At 45.8% G+C, this 17283-nt stretch overlaps 1 protein-coding gene and 1 pseudogene across 1 annotated transcript in view; both read right to left on the bottom strand.

Moving 5' to 3' along the window:
- Positions 1 to 283, bottom strand: part of FAM169A (family with sequence similarity 169 member A) — a 35434-nt gene extending 35151 nt beyond the window's left edge. The window contains exon 1 of the mRNA XM_074570591.1: positions 116 to 283. The gene's annotated coding sequence lies outside the window, so the exon portion shown is untranslated. The remainder of the gene's footprint in view (positions 1 to 115) is intronic.
- Positions 284 to 15079: 14796 nt separating this feature from the next.
- On the bottom strand, positions 15080 to 15216 carry LOC141736613 (U1 spliceosomal RNA; annotated as a pseudogene).
- Between the last annotated feature and the right edge of the window lie 2067 nt (positions 15217 to 17283).

The following is a 17283-nucleotide window of genomic DNA, read 5'->3' as shown; positions in this document are numbered from 1 at the left end:
CGCGGGTGCCCGCCGAGCCCTCCCTCTCCCCCATCCTCCCCGGCAGGCCTGGCTGGGTTGCGCGGAGAAGCGGGACGCCCCGGCAGGTTACCCCTCACGCCCCGCCGTACTTCACCTCAGCCGGGCGGGCAGCCTCCCGCGACGGCGCAGGGATGAACGAGGGCGGCGGCGGCGCAGAGATAGATGGATGAATGACGGCCGCGTCCACCGACCGATGACGGCGCTTCCCGGCTCACCTCTGCCTTCGCCCGGTGCCGCCCGGCGCTTAATATCTGCCCGGCGGCCTCCCCGCCCCTCGCCGCTGACGCACTCCCGCTGCTACGCCCGGAGCCGCCGCCCGCCATGGCGGCCGCCGGGTCCCCCGCGCTACGGCCCCCTGTCACGGCGGGTACGGTGGCGGTACCTGTGCCATTGCTCACCGTGGTGGCAGCCCTGGTACCTGTCATCAGCCTCGGTGGCTTGTGGTGGCACCCACGCCTCACCATGGCGGGGGTGGTGGTACCTGCCCGGTGGTCCTGGCACAGGAAGGGAGCCCGGGGGCTGCCTTGGAGATTGATGGTACCTGCAGGGAGGAAGGGGCAAGGCCACACGTAGTCTCCTAGCGCTGGGCGGCTCACCATGAGGCTGCCTGACATATATATGTATATATATAATATATATCCCCTTGGCAAGAAAGGTGGCCTCACGTCCCCAGATGGTAAGGGGACGTGTCTGCCTGTCTCCGACTGACACAGACACCCTGACACTGTCCAGTACCTCACCGCCACTCCTGCTCACCAACTTGGTGGGGGGGACGACCGAGCTGAATTACTGGCAGGAGCATGTTTTCCAAAGGAAAACGGCCATCCCTGTCCCCCAGCACTGACCACCACTGGCCATGACCAGCGGAGCATCCACCCCTGAGAAAACCTGTGTGCCATGGAGCTGAAGAACAGCAAAATCAAACAAGGGTTCTTGTGGGAGAGCAGCACTCCCCCCAGACTCAGGCTGTGCAACACACCCTTGCTTTGTAGCCTATGATTCCTTGCTCCAAGCCGGGGAAGTACTAGGTGCACAGCTGTGGTGGTATCAGTGGGACAGAGGAGGCTGGGCACAAAATGGGGTCAGTGCCCAATGCGGGGGACAGAAGTCATTCCATGGGCTTCTCAGTGTTGTCAGCCAAAAATAGTTTTGTCACTGCAGGGGTCAGCGGTGCAGGGCATTTATAATGATTATGTGCGTGTCCAAAATAATGTAACTTTGATGAAACTATGAGACTACAAGAGGGTCCTTTAGGAGACATCATGAGCAGAACTTTTTAAATACAGTGATTACCTTAAAAATCCATTTATGACCAAGCTTTGACAAAGGTCTGTTGGTTACAGAAAAAGGGATTGATATGGGAATATCCTTTAAGTCATGCTGAAACACGCTTTATTCTATCAAGAAGCCTTGTGAGCTCAAAGATCAACTCATACAGCTCTGTGTAGCAGGACCAAGGTTTATGCTACCTTACATTTTTTCTCCTAATAACACTGATTATATTTTGCACTTGCTTTTCAAAGAAAGATAGAAAATTTTATTTACGCAGTGTTATATAGTGAAAATTGTTCTGCAATATGCAGTAGTAGGAAACAAGACATGCTAATAGAATAAGATTAGAATTTAACCCTGTCAGGAAATTCTTAAAATTAGTAACCCCACTTCCCGTATTTTTGCTTTCATGACAAATAAGGAAAGAACGAACGTAGAAACTGGTTGTGCGTTTCTGTCTTTGTTTTTGCTCACAGTTTCATGGAAGGACCAAGAACCTTTGGGCCTTTTTTGGTGAAAAATTTTTCATCCATTTTTTGTCGTGGTTATTTACTAGGTATTGTAAAGGAGACGAGACTTTAACATACACAATGTAATTTAACAAAAATATTTCCCTTCTTGGTTGCTTAAGATATGGATGTGCTATTAAAATCCTGGTCATAAAGTCTTTTCAGAAAAGAAATGTATAAAGACAGATATGATCTTAAGGCAGAAAAATAAATTCAGACAGAAACCCTCCAGTAAATTATTGCCTTCACAGGTCACTTCCAATATTGTTTAAGAATAGATTTGCATTTCATTAACTTTTGTTTTATTGTTACTATTTCTTTCATGCTATCTTTTATGTTGGAGGAACCTCTGTGCAAAACCCAAAAATAAATACGCACATTCTGTTTTCTCTTTAACTTAAGTTGTGAGGCTTACAGAAATCTTGACAAAAGATGCTTGGTCATGGCTGGTGCTTTTTCTGGTAATTGTATTAATCTCACTGTGAGTTTGTGTATCCAGTCCTTCTCTCCTATATCATGTTGTGGAATAATTACTACATTGGCTAAAAATACAAAAGTACAGCATTGTTCACACATTAAGGAAAAGTATAAAATCAAGAGGCTTCTGAGGTAGAAAACAGCCGCAGCTGGCATGAAGACCTGTGGTTCCCTGATAAGGATGCTTCTGGAGCTACATGAGGTATGGGACGGGATGCAATTATTCCGCGGCTTTACCTTATGATGTACAGCAGATATGGGAATGGGATGATACCATGAAACAGATAAACTGCCAATTAGCTGCCCGCTCAATACTCAGAGCCAACATTTTGTCAAATTTTGATGAAATGCTGTCCGTTGTGCGAACTTTGCTCATTATAATCTCATTATAATACCAAAACACACCTCCATCCTGAAGGCTACCCGCCTCCAAGGTGCGACCACTCCTTCTTGAGTCTGTGCCCTGAATTTCTCGTAAACTATACCTTTAATTGTGAAGCGAGAGAATTTTACACCAATCATAATAGAAGTATATATGACTGAAGTCACTCAAACTCCACCTTGAAGATAACAAATAGTATAAAAATAGCCCAAGAGAGGGGGGATACCCTGGGAAGACACCATTGTGAAGAATTCCATCACTGACTTCCAGGATCAGTCGACGGGCTGAGCCTTTCGTCCCCGCCATAGAGACGTCTTTGGGTAAGACTTCGATTATACCGAGTGCTTCCTCGGGAAATTTAGAAATTTCTCTAGAGAATCTCTTTCCTACATTTATAGCCAGGCTGTATCGTTTATAACTGTGTTGCACGTTTTGTATAGTTTCATTTGCACGTGCTTTGCAGACAGTGTATTTATCACCAGCAATCCTAAGAACCTATATATCTGTTGTTTAAATAAACTGCACTGTTTAAGTAGCTAGTCGTTTCAGTTTCTCACTGAACGCGACCAAAGACTCGAGAGTGGCCGTGTCAGTTCAGGAGCATGACTAGACTGAAGGTGCAGTCCACTATTAGCGTATCCAAATCGTAATAGTTTAATACATATTAAACGCAATTGGACTGATAGTGCTGAATTGGGCATCACTCGGAATTTAAACCTAGCCGCACCTAGCCTCCCACCTCGGTGAGGAGTGTTAGAACGCAAGGGGGTTTATCTTCTGCCAAAACCGCTTTGCCTCTTTCATGCAACAGAATTTTGGCATAGTCGGCAGGATTGCCATGGATAAACTGCTGCAAAAATATGATTGTGCCCCTTCCCAGGCTGGGAAGGAGTGGGCCCAAAAATTTTGGAAGGATGAAGAGAAAGTGGGGGAACGTATTGAAGAGTGTCGGGCTTCAGTAGAGCTCAGAGCGGCGAAAGGCAAGGGCGTGATTTGTGCAGTGTTAGGCGCCTGCTTAGTGCACAACAAGAAGCTAGGGAAACCCCTGCTCCTAATCTGATTTCTGCTGTAGAATATGCAACTCTGAAATCGGAAAATGAGGTGTTGAAGTCATCACTAGCTTTTCAGAAGGAGACAGGAGAAAAATTAAGAACTCAAGTTGATAAGCTTGTGAGTGAGAATGAACATTTAGGAAATCGTAATGCTCGAGTCAGGAATGAAAATCTCCAACTTAAAAAGTTATTGGAAAGAGTAACTGGGCTCTTAGATAAAATGCAGCCCTCAACCCAGGTCCAACAAATTTGTAAGTTAATGTGTTATCCAAATTCTGGAACCCAGACTGGAGATTTTTGGTCTAATAGTGAGGATGAGGAAGAAGATGAGGAGGGAAGGACTTTTACTGTGAAATCCCGAGTCTTTCCTTTATGACCTCTGATTAAAACTGAAACCACAGTTGATGAGGATGATGATGAAGTCCGCAACACTGTGCGTACTATTCGGTGGACACCAACAGAGTTAGCGAAAATACAGGAAAAATATTCGAGGTGGCCAGAAGAATCCGCTGTTGAGTATGTGTGGCCAGTTTCTTCTGAAGGGGGGGACAGAATTATGTTGAGTGAGGAAGAAGCAGGAGGCTTGGGAACCAAGAGTGTTTTTAACAACTATACCTGGTGGATCTCGCACTCTTTCTAACCCTGTCAGTCAAATAAGACCGAGCAGATTTCCTTTTCTTTTGTCTTACAGGAACCTTAGATGAACTGTACATGGACAGACGAACTCTTACCACCGCACAACGACTGAAGAGAGACGTGACTGGTATCTTAGGAACAGGCCTGGGAGTCTTAAATAGTATAGATGCCGAGATACTTGCCAAAAAACTAGTCACAACCACTAGTGATCTAGATAAATTAAGACATCCTCTACAGTCCTCTCTATCAGCATTGGGAAACCACCGATGGCTTTTATCGAATATATTGCCTCAGTGGGAAGAAACGGGTGAAAAAGATCATCAGCTGATCACAGATGCACTTGGTACAACCCAAAACAATGTTTCCTTGGCTCTTAGTTATATCCAAGCCCAATTGTGGATGCAATCTATGATAGCCGCAATCATAAGGGAAGGTGAAAAAGGCACCTTGCCCACCGAAAAAGTAATATGGGATAACACAATTGAATTTTAGAAAAAATTTCAAACCTGGTGGTATCTGGTTAATTTCACCTATGATCCCACTGAGAGCAAGGCCACAGATTTTGTCTTAACAATATGCAATGCTTCAGTATACACCATATACCCAATCATCGCCCTGGGGTTGAATCACCATGGAGCTATACTCTATCCAATAGAGCATAGAGTCTGGGCACAACAAAATGAGGATAAATGGTAAACTGTTGATGTTGACACATGCGTTTCACAAGACCAACAACGATTCATTTGTGAGAGTAATACTCTCAAGGCACAAGATATTTGTCTTGACACCAACCAGAATGTTTGTCACTTTCCCGGATACATCCCGATGAAACCCTAGAAACTGTGCTTGTATATTTTGGGAAAGAGTGCATTTGCATGAGATCTCCCTGTAGTCTTGTATTCGTAGATGATATAGCAGTTGATATAAGTAATCACTCAAATCTTTGTGGTTGTAACTTTACTAACATTATCGAATGTGACTTCAATTATTCAGCTCCTGTTACGTCTTTTCAATTGCTACAATCTAATTACACATTGATTCGAGATTTGTTGCCTACCCCTATCGGAATGAATCTCTCACTGGTGAAGAAGCTGCTACAACACGATGAATTGAAGCGACTGTTGAAAGAGGCCCAAGAAAATGGACAGAGAACTTTGATTACCGTCCATCATGATGTTGAAGAAATACACCAAGTACTGGAAAGAGTCAAGAGAGACGGAGGACATGAAAGACACTCTTTTTGGATGGTCACCAACAGCTACAGGACTTTATAACAAGATGCTCCATCCTGTTGTTGTTTTACTAACACTCACTGTATTGTGCTTCTCTTTGACAATTGTTTTGTATGTTAGACTTTGGATTATGATGAAAAGTTTAACTCATTTGATCACTCCACAAGATGTATTTGCGCTTGATATCCCTCACCACAAAAGAACATGTGATCTTCCCTACCAGTATTGAGTATCGTGGAGCTTGAGTGACTGTAGTCACGGGGTGGATTATGTGGAATAATTACTAAATTGGCTAAAAATACAAAAGTACTGCATTGTTCACACATTAAGGAAAAGTATAAAATCAAGAGGCTTCTGAGGTAGAAAACAGCTGCAGCTGGCATGAAGAATACAAGACCTGTGGTTCCCTGATAAGGATGCTTCTGAAGCTACATGAGGTATGGGGCGGCATGCAATTATTCCACGGCTCTACCTTATGATACGGGAGCAGATATGAGAATGGGATGATACCATGAAACAGATAAACTGTGAATTAGCTGCCCACTCGATACTCAGAGCCAGCATTTTGTCATATTTTGATGAAATGCCGTCCTTTGTGCGAACTTTGCTCATTATAATGTCATTATAATACCAAAACACACCTCCATCCTGAAGGCTACCCGCCTCCAAGGTGCGACCACTCCTTGAGTCTGTGCCCTGAATTTCTTGTAAACTATACCTTTAATTGTGAAGCGAGAGAATTTTACACCAATCATAATAAAAGTATGTATGACTGAAGTCACTCAAACTCCACCCTGAAGATAACATACAGTGGGGCATCTTTCAGAGTATATTACATAGAACTGAGAGGATCCCCTGAATATATATGCAATAGATTATAAACGCACACACGTAATCCCACCTGCCACAAGGTACCTTTAGCTCTCCTTCAGCATTTTGCGTTGCCATGATAATTTTTATAGTAGACACTATACCCCATCACAGCCATTGTGCTGTACAGGAAAAGGAGATCATCCCACAACTAAATACTTTTGTAAAACCTTTGTATCGAAGAGAGAATGAGGAAGTGGAAGGTCCAGCATCTTGCCCTGTGCTTTCATATCTTCTCTCTCTGATACCTTAGAGCAACTGATACTTTCCAAGGAATGTCAGATTGGAAGAAACCTCAACAAATTGTCTGGCCCATCTTGCAGTGAGGCAAGACCAAAGCTGGGAGATGTTTGTCTAAGCTGATTTTTCTTAAATCTGCAGTGAGGGAGATTCCTACCGCCTGCCTAGGTGGACTTTGAGATTAAAGTTTTTTCAAAAAAAGAAGGGGTAAAAGGAAAGGTAGCAAGTTCTTACAGTGTCATGGTCATGAATATCCTATGCTAAATGACAAGCACTGGTTATCCAATTATCAAATGGATAATTTCTCTTTACGTTGTTTTGAGGAGTCATAAAATATATATGGAGATCTTCTGACCTCACACAAGTGGAACTGCTTTTTAAACCACCAACATAGACCTCCTCTTGCACCATGTTGATATTGTCATGCTGTGTGATTTCCACACAGGCAGTCATATTAATGTGCATACCGTATGCAAGCACTTAACCACGTGTCCTGGTTCCGGTGGGGATAGGGTTAACTTTTCCTGGTATTCCATGCCATGTGAGCCACGCCCACCCTGAGCTGCCGGGGGAGGGGGCAGGAAGTTGCTGCTTAAAAGCGGGCTGGGGCGTCCTGGGTCCGGCCGGTTGGCGAGCGGCGGGGAGCCGCGGTTCCGTAATCACGTTTGTATAGTCCCCTATCCGTGTTGTTGTTGTTGTTTGCCTGTTCCCTTTGCTGTTCTGTTAAACTGCCTTTGTCTCAACCCAAGAGTCTTGCCTTTTCTTACGATCCTTCCTGTATTAGGAAGGCACGTGCGAGCGGCACGTGGTTCTTTGTTGCCATCTGAGGCCAAACCACGACACCACGTCAGCTCTGCTGTTCATAGCGAAGGGCATTAGTAATGCAGAGACCTGTAAGTCTGTTTGAAGAAGTGTTATGGTTTGAGAAAACCCATAACAATTTGTTGTCATTTAGACAATCATTCTATCACCCAATTACACCTCCCCACCCAGAAAAGGGAATCAGGGAAAATAAGGAAACACACGTGTTGAAATATAAATAAGATTTAATAGGATAAGACCAAATAATTAACAATAATACTAAAGAACCAGTATTAATCACAGAATCACACTGAATCACAGAATGGTTCAAATTGGAAGCGATCTTAAAGATCATCTAGTTCCAACCCCCCTGCTGTGGGCAGGGACACCTCCCACTAGACCAAGCTGCCCAAAGCCCCATCCAGCCTGGCCTTGAACACTTCCAGGGATGGGGCACCCACAGCTTCCCTGGGCAACCTTTTCCAGAGCCTCACCACCCTCATAGTGAAGAATTTCTTCCTGGTATCCCATCTAAATCTACCTCTTTCAGTTTTAAGCTGTTACCCCTCGTCCTATCATTACACTCCCTGATCAACAGTCACTCCCCATCTTTCCTGTAGGCCTCCTTCAGGTACTGGAAGGCTGCTATAAGGTCTCCTCGAAGCCTTCTCTTCTCCAGGCTGAACAACCCCAACTCTCTCAGTCTGTCCTCATAGCAGAGGTGCTCCAGCCTTCTGATCATCTTCGTGGCCCTCCACCGGACCCGTTCCAACAGGTCCATGTCCTTCTTGTTTGAGGACTCCAGAGCTGGATGCAGTATTCCAGGTAGGGTCTCACCAGAGCACAGTAGAGGGGCAGAATCACCTCCCTCAACTTGCTGGCCACGCTTCTTTTGATGCAGACCAGGATGCGGTTGGCCTTCTGGGCTGCAAGTGCACATTGCCTGCTCATGTTGAGCTTCTTGTCCACCAGCACCCCCAAGTCCTTCTCCTCAGGGCTGCTCTCAAGCCATTCTCCGCCCAAACTGTATTTGTGCCTGGGATTGCCATGACCCAGATGCAGGACCTTGCACTTGGCCTGATACTAATATAAGATATACAAGAATTATACTCAGGCAATTCTATCAGCAGGAAGCTGTGCATTCCCAGCAGTGGGCAGCAAATGTTGGACACTGAGCGCCATGGCTTCGGGAGGAAGGGAAGGCTCCGGGGTCTGACACCAGGGCAAGAATTTCTCTGGACCGCCAGCATCAAGGGAGAGAGAGCAACTACACAGCAAACTTTCTAATTTATATTGAATGTGGCATTCATGGTATGAAATAATCCTGCTGGCCAGCATGGGTCAAGTGCCTGGGCCTCACTCCTCCTTGTCCCTGCACCTGGCAAAGTTTGAAAACACCAAGACCTTTAATCCCACATAGCCTAGATGGCTATAAAGTAAATATTTTCATGAACTCAGACACTGAAGTCTTCCGAAAGTGCAGTTTTCCCAAGCGTTAGAAGATAAGTTAGTCCTGTGTCTCTCAACCCAGGACAAGAAGATGCCACATGGAATTGTAGATGTAGAAAGTTCTCTGGGAGGGCTCTACCATCACAGAGCAACTCAAGAGAAGACGCTTCACAAAGTCTGAAAAACAGCTTTACCCAAACTGCACAAATTTGCTTGCTCAAACACGTATATTCTTTATTGTTTCACCCTCCACCATGTCTTCTGCTATTAGGGCTGCCTCCAGTCAGCAGTAGTCTGGCCTTTGCAGGATACCTGCCCCCTACCCCACCCCCGCCATCTCCCTGTACAATGCTCTTACTATGCAGTTAATTTGAAACCTGGCCTTGTGGCCTCTGTCCTCTTGCTGGCTCCATGACTTACTGCTACTGCTGGCCCCAGGGCTTACGGCCCTTCACAGCTTTCCTAGTGTGAAATGAAATACCGCAGCAGTCCCACCTGCTCTGGGCAGCAAGAAGTTAACCAGGCATTCACTAGTCGCAGTCTTCGGGCGTCAGAGAGGCACATATCGGAAGAAAGAGGGAAAAGACACAGATGGAAAAGCTTGCAATTAAGTTGCACTGAAAAACTTAAATTTACAAGACATTACTTAAATAGCGAAGAGCAGAAAGAGTTAAGGTAAGCAAGCTCAGTTTATCTTAATGTGTATTGACAAGAACAAGTTAGTGAAGCAATTCTTGGTGTGAATTTAACTAATCTATAGCAACTACCCATGTGTCCTGGTTTGAGGTAAAACAGAGCCAACTTTCTGTTCAGTAATTTTACTTCTTAGCTAGGCCTCTTCTATCTCTCTGAAATTAACAGCATGTTGTATCTAAAGTGGTTCGTTCAGAGTAATAAGACAGTTTGTGACAAGGAATGGCATGCAGAGAAGTTCTTGATTATACTTATTGCTATAACATCCAAGGCCAGCTAATTTCGTTATTTGCCCCATTGGAGGGTCAGAAATGGAAAAGCGTAGAGGGGTCCCATCTGCAGGGAGGAGCGGACAGGACAGGTGACACAAAACTGATCAACAGGGTATTCCATCCCATCTGCCCCATGCTTAGTATAAAAGCTGAGGGGTCAAAGGGTCAATCCTCTTCCTTCAATGGCCGATGTCCAGGGAGGACCCTCCCTGTTCATCTGCCTTTGATCCTGATCAGTGTGTTCCTGACTCCAACTCTGGAACCCGGTTCCCACCCATCGCTGAGCCCAGCCTGGGACTTCCCCAGTGCCTGCCGGTGACATCATCCTGGGAGTTTAATACGGTTTTGTATATACTGTATCTATCTCATTATTTTCTTTTTTATTTTATTATTAATATTTCATTAAAGTAGTTTAGTTTCTTCTAAACTTGTAAACCTCTCTTTGTCTCTCCTCCTCCTCTCGGTGCATGAGAGGCTGGGGGGGGAACGTCTGTCGCTGGCCATTGGCCGATTTGGCCGAAACCACAACAGATTTGTTGGTGCCCAGTGTGGGGCAGGAATGGAGCTCTGATAGATTGCCTGAATAGTTAGAATTCCAACTTGTTCAGGGAGAACAGACAGTTCACATCATGTCGTTCTTACATGAAATCTTGTATTGTGTCCTTAGAGAGTTTAGTATGAAGTTAATTGATGCAATGGGCATTAACCGGTCGAATATATTGCATGGTTTATTTATCCTGTGTTTGGATGTGATGGTCTAAGCGTGCTATGTTGGTGTGGATTTGCCCTCAGATTTATAAAATAATTGCTTGGATAACGGTTCTACCTGCATATCTTGGGCATCTTGTGACAGAGTCTTTTACTAATTACACTCTTGGTTTCACCTGGGGAAAGTTTACTTTGCCCTTTGATAATTATGCGAAAGTGTTGGCAACAGAATTAGGGGATGAGAAACCTTTGGGCTGTGTTGAGAGTGAATGTTACTTTCATTCGCACGTGATTCTGTTGTTGGGTTTCCTGAATGTGTGGCAGGGGTGGTTTATTGTTAAGTATCGGTGCAGGAGTGAGTCTCATGTGACCTCTGATGTTGCTACTCAAACCCCACGGCCAGAGTCAAAGACAGCAGAAATTCAGACAATCCCACCGCTAAAAGCCGCAGCAGAAACTCAGACAACCTTACCACCGAAAGCTGCAGTAGGAATTCAGACACCCCCCCACTGATAGCTACAGCAGTAACTCAAAACAACTTAGATGACTGCCCAAGCCACAACACAGACACAAACAACGCCACCGGCCTCGACAGCAGCCCCAGCGGCACCGGCTGCCCCGCCACAGACCCCGGCCCGGCCCGGCCCACATCGGCTGCCCCCCCGGCCGGCTCCGGCGAAAGCCACGCCACCGCCCGTACCGGCCAAAGCCGCGGCTCCGGCCGTACTGACACCGGCGCCAGCGGCTGCCCCCACAAAAGGCCCCGGCAAAAGCCACGGCACCGGCCCCAACGCCGGCCCCAGCCCCGGCCCGGTCCATGGCGGCACCGGTCACTCCACAGCCCGCGGTCAAAGTCACCCCGCCGCCTGCCCCCCGCCCTCCCCCGGGCTGTCTCGCCAGCCCCTCCCCGCCCGCAGCGGCACCGGCCGCTCCAGCCCCGACGAGGAGCACGGTCACGGCTCCGGCTGCTCCCGACAATGAGCGCTGCTGCCACCCAAACTCCAGCAGAACCGGCACAAGTTGCCCTGGTGACCAGGAAGCAGAAGAAGTTACCTCGTTCCCCTGCCTCTGACGACAAAGACTAGCCCAAGCCAGACAGCGTAGGAGAGGGTTCCTCTGAGGAAGATCCAGGAGAGGGTCCTTCTCAGGCAGATACAGGAAAACGTCCTGCTAAATCAGATCCAGAAAGAGGGTCCTTCTCAGCCAGCATTAACACAGGATGAGGACTCAGATGCAGAGATCATTATTAAATCCTTTCCCATGACGGATTTGCGAAGTCCATAAAGGACCTTAGTCCTCATGAAGGTGAGACACTTGTCTCCTGTTTGCTCCGATGCTGGGACAATGGAGCTGATACCATAGATTTAGATGGCAGAGAAGCTAAGCAGTTGGGAAACCTGTCCAAAGATGGAGGGATTGATAAAGAGAAAGGCAGATATCCTCAGTCTCTGGAGGTGACTGCTGTCAGCTGTAAAGGGCAGGTAATCCCTTAAAGGATGACATCGAATGTCGTCCAACCAAATGGACCAGCATGGAAAAAGGTATTAAGTACCTGAGAGAACTGGCTGTGCAAGAGGTGATTTGTAGCAACTGGCAAGCGATTATAGACCCTGATGAAATGCCATGCAAATGATCTTTGTTGAGAAAGTTTGTGCAGCGTGCACCATCAAATTATTCCCACACATTGTCAGCAATGGTCTGGGTAGGATCTGATACTGACACACCAACTGTAAATGAAGTGGCTAATGAGGTGCGACAGTACAAAGACAGCCTCTCCCGTCCCCTTCATGTAGCAGCTGTGGAGAAAATGTCTGAGCAAACTAAGACCATTGCTGAGAGAGTGGAGAAAATGACTAAGACAATAGCTGAGCAAAATGAGAAAACTGATAAACTTTTGCATGAGCTGCTTGAAAAACTGTTTAAGAAGGGGAAAGAATCCCACTCTTCCCCTGAACAGACCTAGACTCCAGTCATTAAGAAAGAACGCCCTCCTAGAAAAACAACTCGAGGGAAACAGGATCCACTCCGAGATTTCCTGTGGCTTTGCCTCTGCAACTACGGAGAGGACATGAGTAAGTGGGATAGAAAACCTACGGCAGCCCTGCAGGCATGAGTGCTTGAGTTGCAAGGTAAAGCAGATGGAAGAAAGAATTTCTGCAGGAGGATGGCTGCTCCAGTCCATGGTAAGTGGTGCTCCAGTCTTTGCAGGAACTGATCTTGTAATTCTAGATGTTGTTCTCAACATTAGGGTTGCCTTGCCTCCAGCCAGGAGAAGGAGAGGGCAAACCGAGTTTATTGGACTGTGTGGATTCGATGGCCTGGCACATTAGAGCCACAGAAGTATAGAGCCCTTGTGGACACTGGGCCACAGTGTACCTTATTGCCATCGAATCATAAAGGGACAGAATCTGTTACTATTTCTGGAGTGACAGGTGAGTCTCAAGACCTGACTGTATTAGAGGCCGAAGTGAGCCTGAATGGGAATAAAAGGGAGAAGCACCCAATTGTGATTGGCCCAAATGCTCTGTGCATCCTCGGCATAGACTACCTTAAGAGAGGGCATTTCAAAGACCCGAAAGGGTATAGGTGGGCTTTTGGTATAGCAGCTGTAGAGACTGAGGATATTACACAGCTGTCTACCTTACCTGGCCTTTCAGATGACCCTTCTGTGGTGGGACTGCTGAAGGTTAAAGAACAGCAGGTGCCAATTGCTACTGCCACAGTGCATCGGTGACAGTATCACACTAACCGAGACTCCCTGGTTCCCATCCAGAACCTGATTCGTCGGCTGGAGACCCAAGGAGTGATCAGCAAGACTCGCTCACCCTTTAACAGCCCTATATGGCCAGTGTGAAAGTCTGATGGAGACTGGCAACTAACAGTAGACTATTGTGGCCTGAACGAAGTCACACCACCGCTGAGTGCTGCTGCGTCGGACATGCTGGAACTGCAGTACGAACTGGAGTCAAAGGCAGCCAACTGGTATGCTACAATTGACATTGCTAATGCATTCTTCTCTATTCCTTTAGCAGCAGAGTGCAGGCCACAGTTTGCTTTCACCTGGAGGGGTGTCCAGTACACCTGGAATCGACTGCCCCAGGGGTGGAAACACAGCCCTACTATTTGCGATGGACTGATCCAGACTACACTGGAGAAGGGTGGAGCTCCAGAACACCTACAATGCATTGATGACATCTTTGTGTGAGGTAATACAGCACAAGAAGTTTTCAAGAAAGGTAAGAAAATAATCAAGATTCTTCTGAAAGCAGGTTTTGCCGTAAAAAAAGGTAAGGTCAAGGGACCTGCATGAGACATCCAGTTCTTGGGAATTAAGTGTCAAGATGGTCGACGCCAGATCCCAATGGATGTGATTAACAAAATAGCATCTATGTCCCCACCTACTAACAAAAAGGAAACACAAGCCTTCTTAGGCATTATGGGTTTCTGGAGAATGCATATTCCAGGTTATAGTCGGATTGTGAAACCTCTCTATGAAGTGACTCGAAAGAAAAATAATTTTACGTGAGGTCCTGAGAAACGACAGGCCTTTGAGCAAATTAAACACGAGATTGTGCATGCAGTAGCCCTTGGACCCATCTGAACAGGACGGGACATTAAAAATGTGCTCTACACTGCAGCCGGGGACAATGGCCCTACCTGGAGCCTCTGTCAGAAAGCACCAGGGGAGACTCGAGGTTGAACCCTAGGATTCTGGAGTCGAGGCTATAAAGGCTCCAAGGCCAACTGTACCCCAACTGGGAAAGAAATCTTGGCAGCATATGAAGGAGTTAGAGCTGCTTCAGAGGTAATTGGTGCTAAAGCACAGCTCCTCCTGGCATCTTGATTACCAGTACTGGGCTGGGCGTTCAAGGGTAAGATTCCTTCTACTCATCATGCCACCGATGCTGCCTGGAGTAAGTGGGTTGCCTTTTAATCACGCAGCAAGCTCGAATAGGAAACCCAAATTGTCCAGGAATCGTAGAAGTGATCACAAACTGGCCCGAAGGCAAAGACTTCACAATGCCACCTGAGGAGGTGGTAACTCATGCTGAGGAAGCCCCACCATATAATGAACTCTTAGATAATGAGAAACAGTATGCCTTGTTCACTGATGGATCTTGTCGTATTGTAGGAAAACATCGAAAGAGGAAAGCTGCTGTACAGAGTCCTACACGACAGGTTGCAGAAGCTACTCAAGGAGAAGGTGAATCGAGTCAATTTGCAGAGGTAAAAGCTATCCAGCTGGCCCTAGGCATTGCTGAACGAGAAAAGTGGCCAGTACTCTATCTGTATACTGACTCATGGGTGGTGGCCAATGCTCTGTGGAGGTGGTTGAAGCAGTGGAAGCATAACTGAGTAGCCTGCATATATCTAGTTAAATATATATATATATGGTGTATGTATAGATTTGATAGATAAAGTATTAGTGATCTGAGCATGACGCAAATGGTATGGAGTAAGGGGTGGAACCACAAATTATGCAGTGGAGTTTCTCGCATTTGGGGAAATTGCAGGGATCAGCACACCCGCAGTGCAGGGGATGAGCCTCGCCCTGGGAAAACCACCTGCCTGATCATGGTGTCTCCCCTGCCAGTTAAGTATGCCTTTACCCAATGATGAGTATAAGGCAATAACAAAGGGGTTACCCCTTTCATTTTTTTAAAACCAAACACATTTGTACCGTAGTTTTACCCTAACTTCTGGCAGAAATACACAAACTTCCCTTGTACTTTAGGATATTTTCATCAAATACCAAAGCAGCTCTCCATGGCTCCCTTCAAATCCTTTCTTAATACGTTTTTTGTCTGTGATAGCTGCAAACACTTGATAGCAGATGGCTAGATGCAGACCACTGATGGGCATGAACCACTCCTTGTCAGGATGGTCACTATTGTGTGTCCCTATTACCTCGTGCTTCTTCTGGCAGCTCATAAACCCTCATGTTGCCTTTCTTATCATGAGACTATGAGTTTTCTGAACAGGAGTCATCTTCTGATCAAAGATAAGACCATTCCCCATCTATGGCACAATTAACATTTTATGGCAGAGGAGAAAATGGAAGGACAGCCTTTGTCCTAAAATACCACACACAAATTATTACAGACAAATGGTAGTCCTGAAGCCAGGATGTCATCCCATAGCTTCAACACTTCTGAAAGAACCATAGGTTGTTGTGCTTGTGATGGGAATGTTGCCTATACTACGTATGTGCAGGTAAAAGTGTCTCACAGCCTTATCTTTTCAGTTCTCTAATACAGTGATTTTTAACATGGATATGGATCCCTGTGGGTTTGTGACAACTTTTAAAGGATTTCTGAAGGATAACTAGAAAAAAAGCAAGTTTGCTCTCCTTAGATTTAATTTTACTATATAGAAGTGAACATTGCAAAGCAGAGGTCTGCAATGTGGGAAAGAGTGAAAACAGTTGCTCTACCTGACACATTTTTAAGTCAAAGAGTTAGAAAACAGCAAACTTTATTTTATCCTTAGGTATCTACGTGTCTTTTTTACTATAAAACATGAATTTGGTAAGTGCCCTGATTAGTTCTTAGCACTTTATTTGTTCAGATGATTTGCGCTTGAAGAGTAGTGACCTCACCTACCGGACAGTCACATTTTCAGAAAGAAATTAATTTCTGCTTTTTTTTACTACCAAAATTCACAGAAAAAATTGCTCTTAAAATTCACTTGCATCTTTCCCTGTGTACCTCTCATTTCTATATGCTGATTCCCCTGTGGCTGGGGAGGGCGCATATCCTGATGCACGGGACAGAGGTGGCATCGGCACTCACTGCTGTGTGACTGTGCCTACGCACATGTGTCCATGTGAGGAGAGCAGCTGCTGCAGTGTGTTTCTGAAGTGAATGAATACAAATTTCAAGTTTCCATTTCTTGCAGTCACTATCAAATACCATTCTGCATAAGGAAGGAGAGAGAGGACTTGTTGGGGAGATGGTAGGAAGAATTTCTAAAGTTGGGTCTGGAAACATGGGGAATCTCCCTCAGCAGCACTCTGAAGAGGAAACACTTAGATGACAACAGGTAGGAAAGACTGTTTTGCAGAAGGGGAGCTCCCAGTAAAGGCCAGAAAATCACCAATGGGAATGAAGAAACTCACCGCAGCCCTAATAATGGACAGAGAGTGGTTATGTCACATTTAAGACCTTTGTGGGAGTGTAAAAGGGACAGAGACTGTCTGACAACCTGGTATTATTTTTTACATCTTTTTTTTTTTCTTCTCCATTTAGTGGGAGCAAGCCCTCTCTCAGAAACACGGGACCAGAAGGAGCCCCAGTCCACCCCTTTGTACTGAGGGAGGACTGATGCTAGGCACAACTCTGGCAGATACTCGTTTAAATTTTCTCTTTTAATCTCCAGTGAAGAAGAATCCACAAAATCGGACTTGTAGTTTAAAAAAAAATTTTCTTTGATGTCTAACCGAACTTCACATCAATGTAAGCCCATTATTTTTTGTTCCTTGTCATTGTGCCCATGAGCATGTTTGATCACAGTCCCCTTAAAGCCTAGACGACATTGTTGTGTGCAGTGCTGTACATTGTTCTTTCTTTTCTTCACTAACTGCCCCATCCTTTCACGTGTGCCTCAAAGATCATGTTTCCGATCCTCTTTTTACCCTTTATTGTTGTTCTCTCAACACTGCAACTTGCC

The sequence above is a fragment of the Larus michahellis genome, chromosome Z (genome assembly GCF_964199755.1).
Source record: "Larus michahellis chromosome Z, bLarMic1.1, whole genome shotgun sequence".
In the NCBI taxonomy this organism is placed as follows: domain Eukaryota; kingdom Metazoa; phylum Chordata; class Aves; order Charadriiformes; family Laridae; genus Larus; species Larus michahellis.
This window is presented reverse-complemented; position numbering and strand designations above follow the sequence as displayed.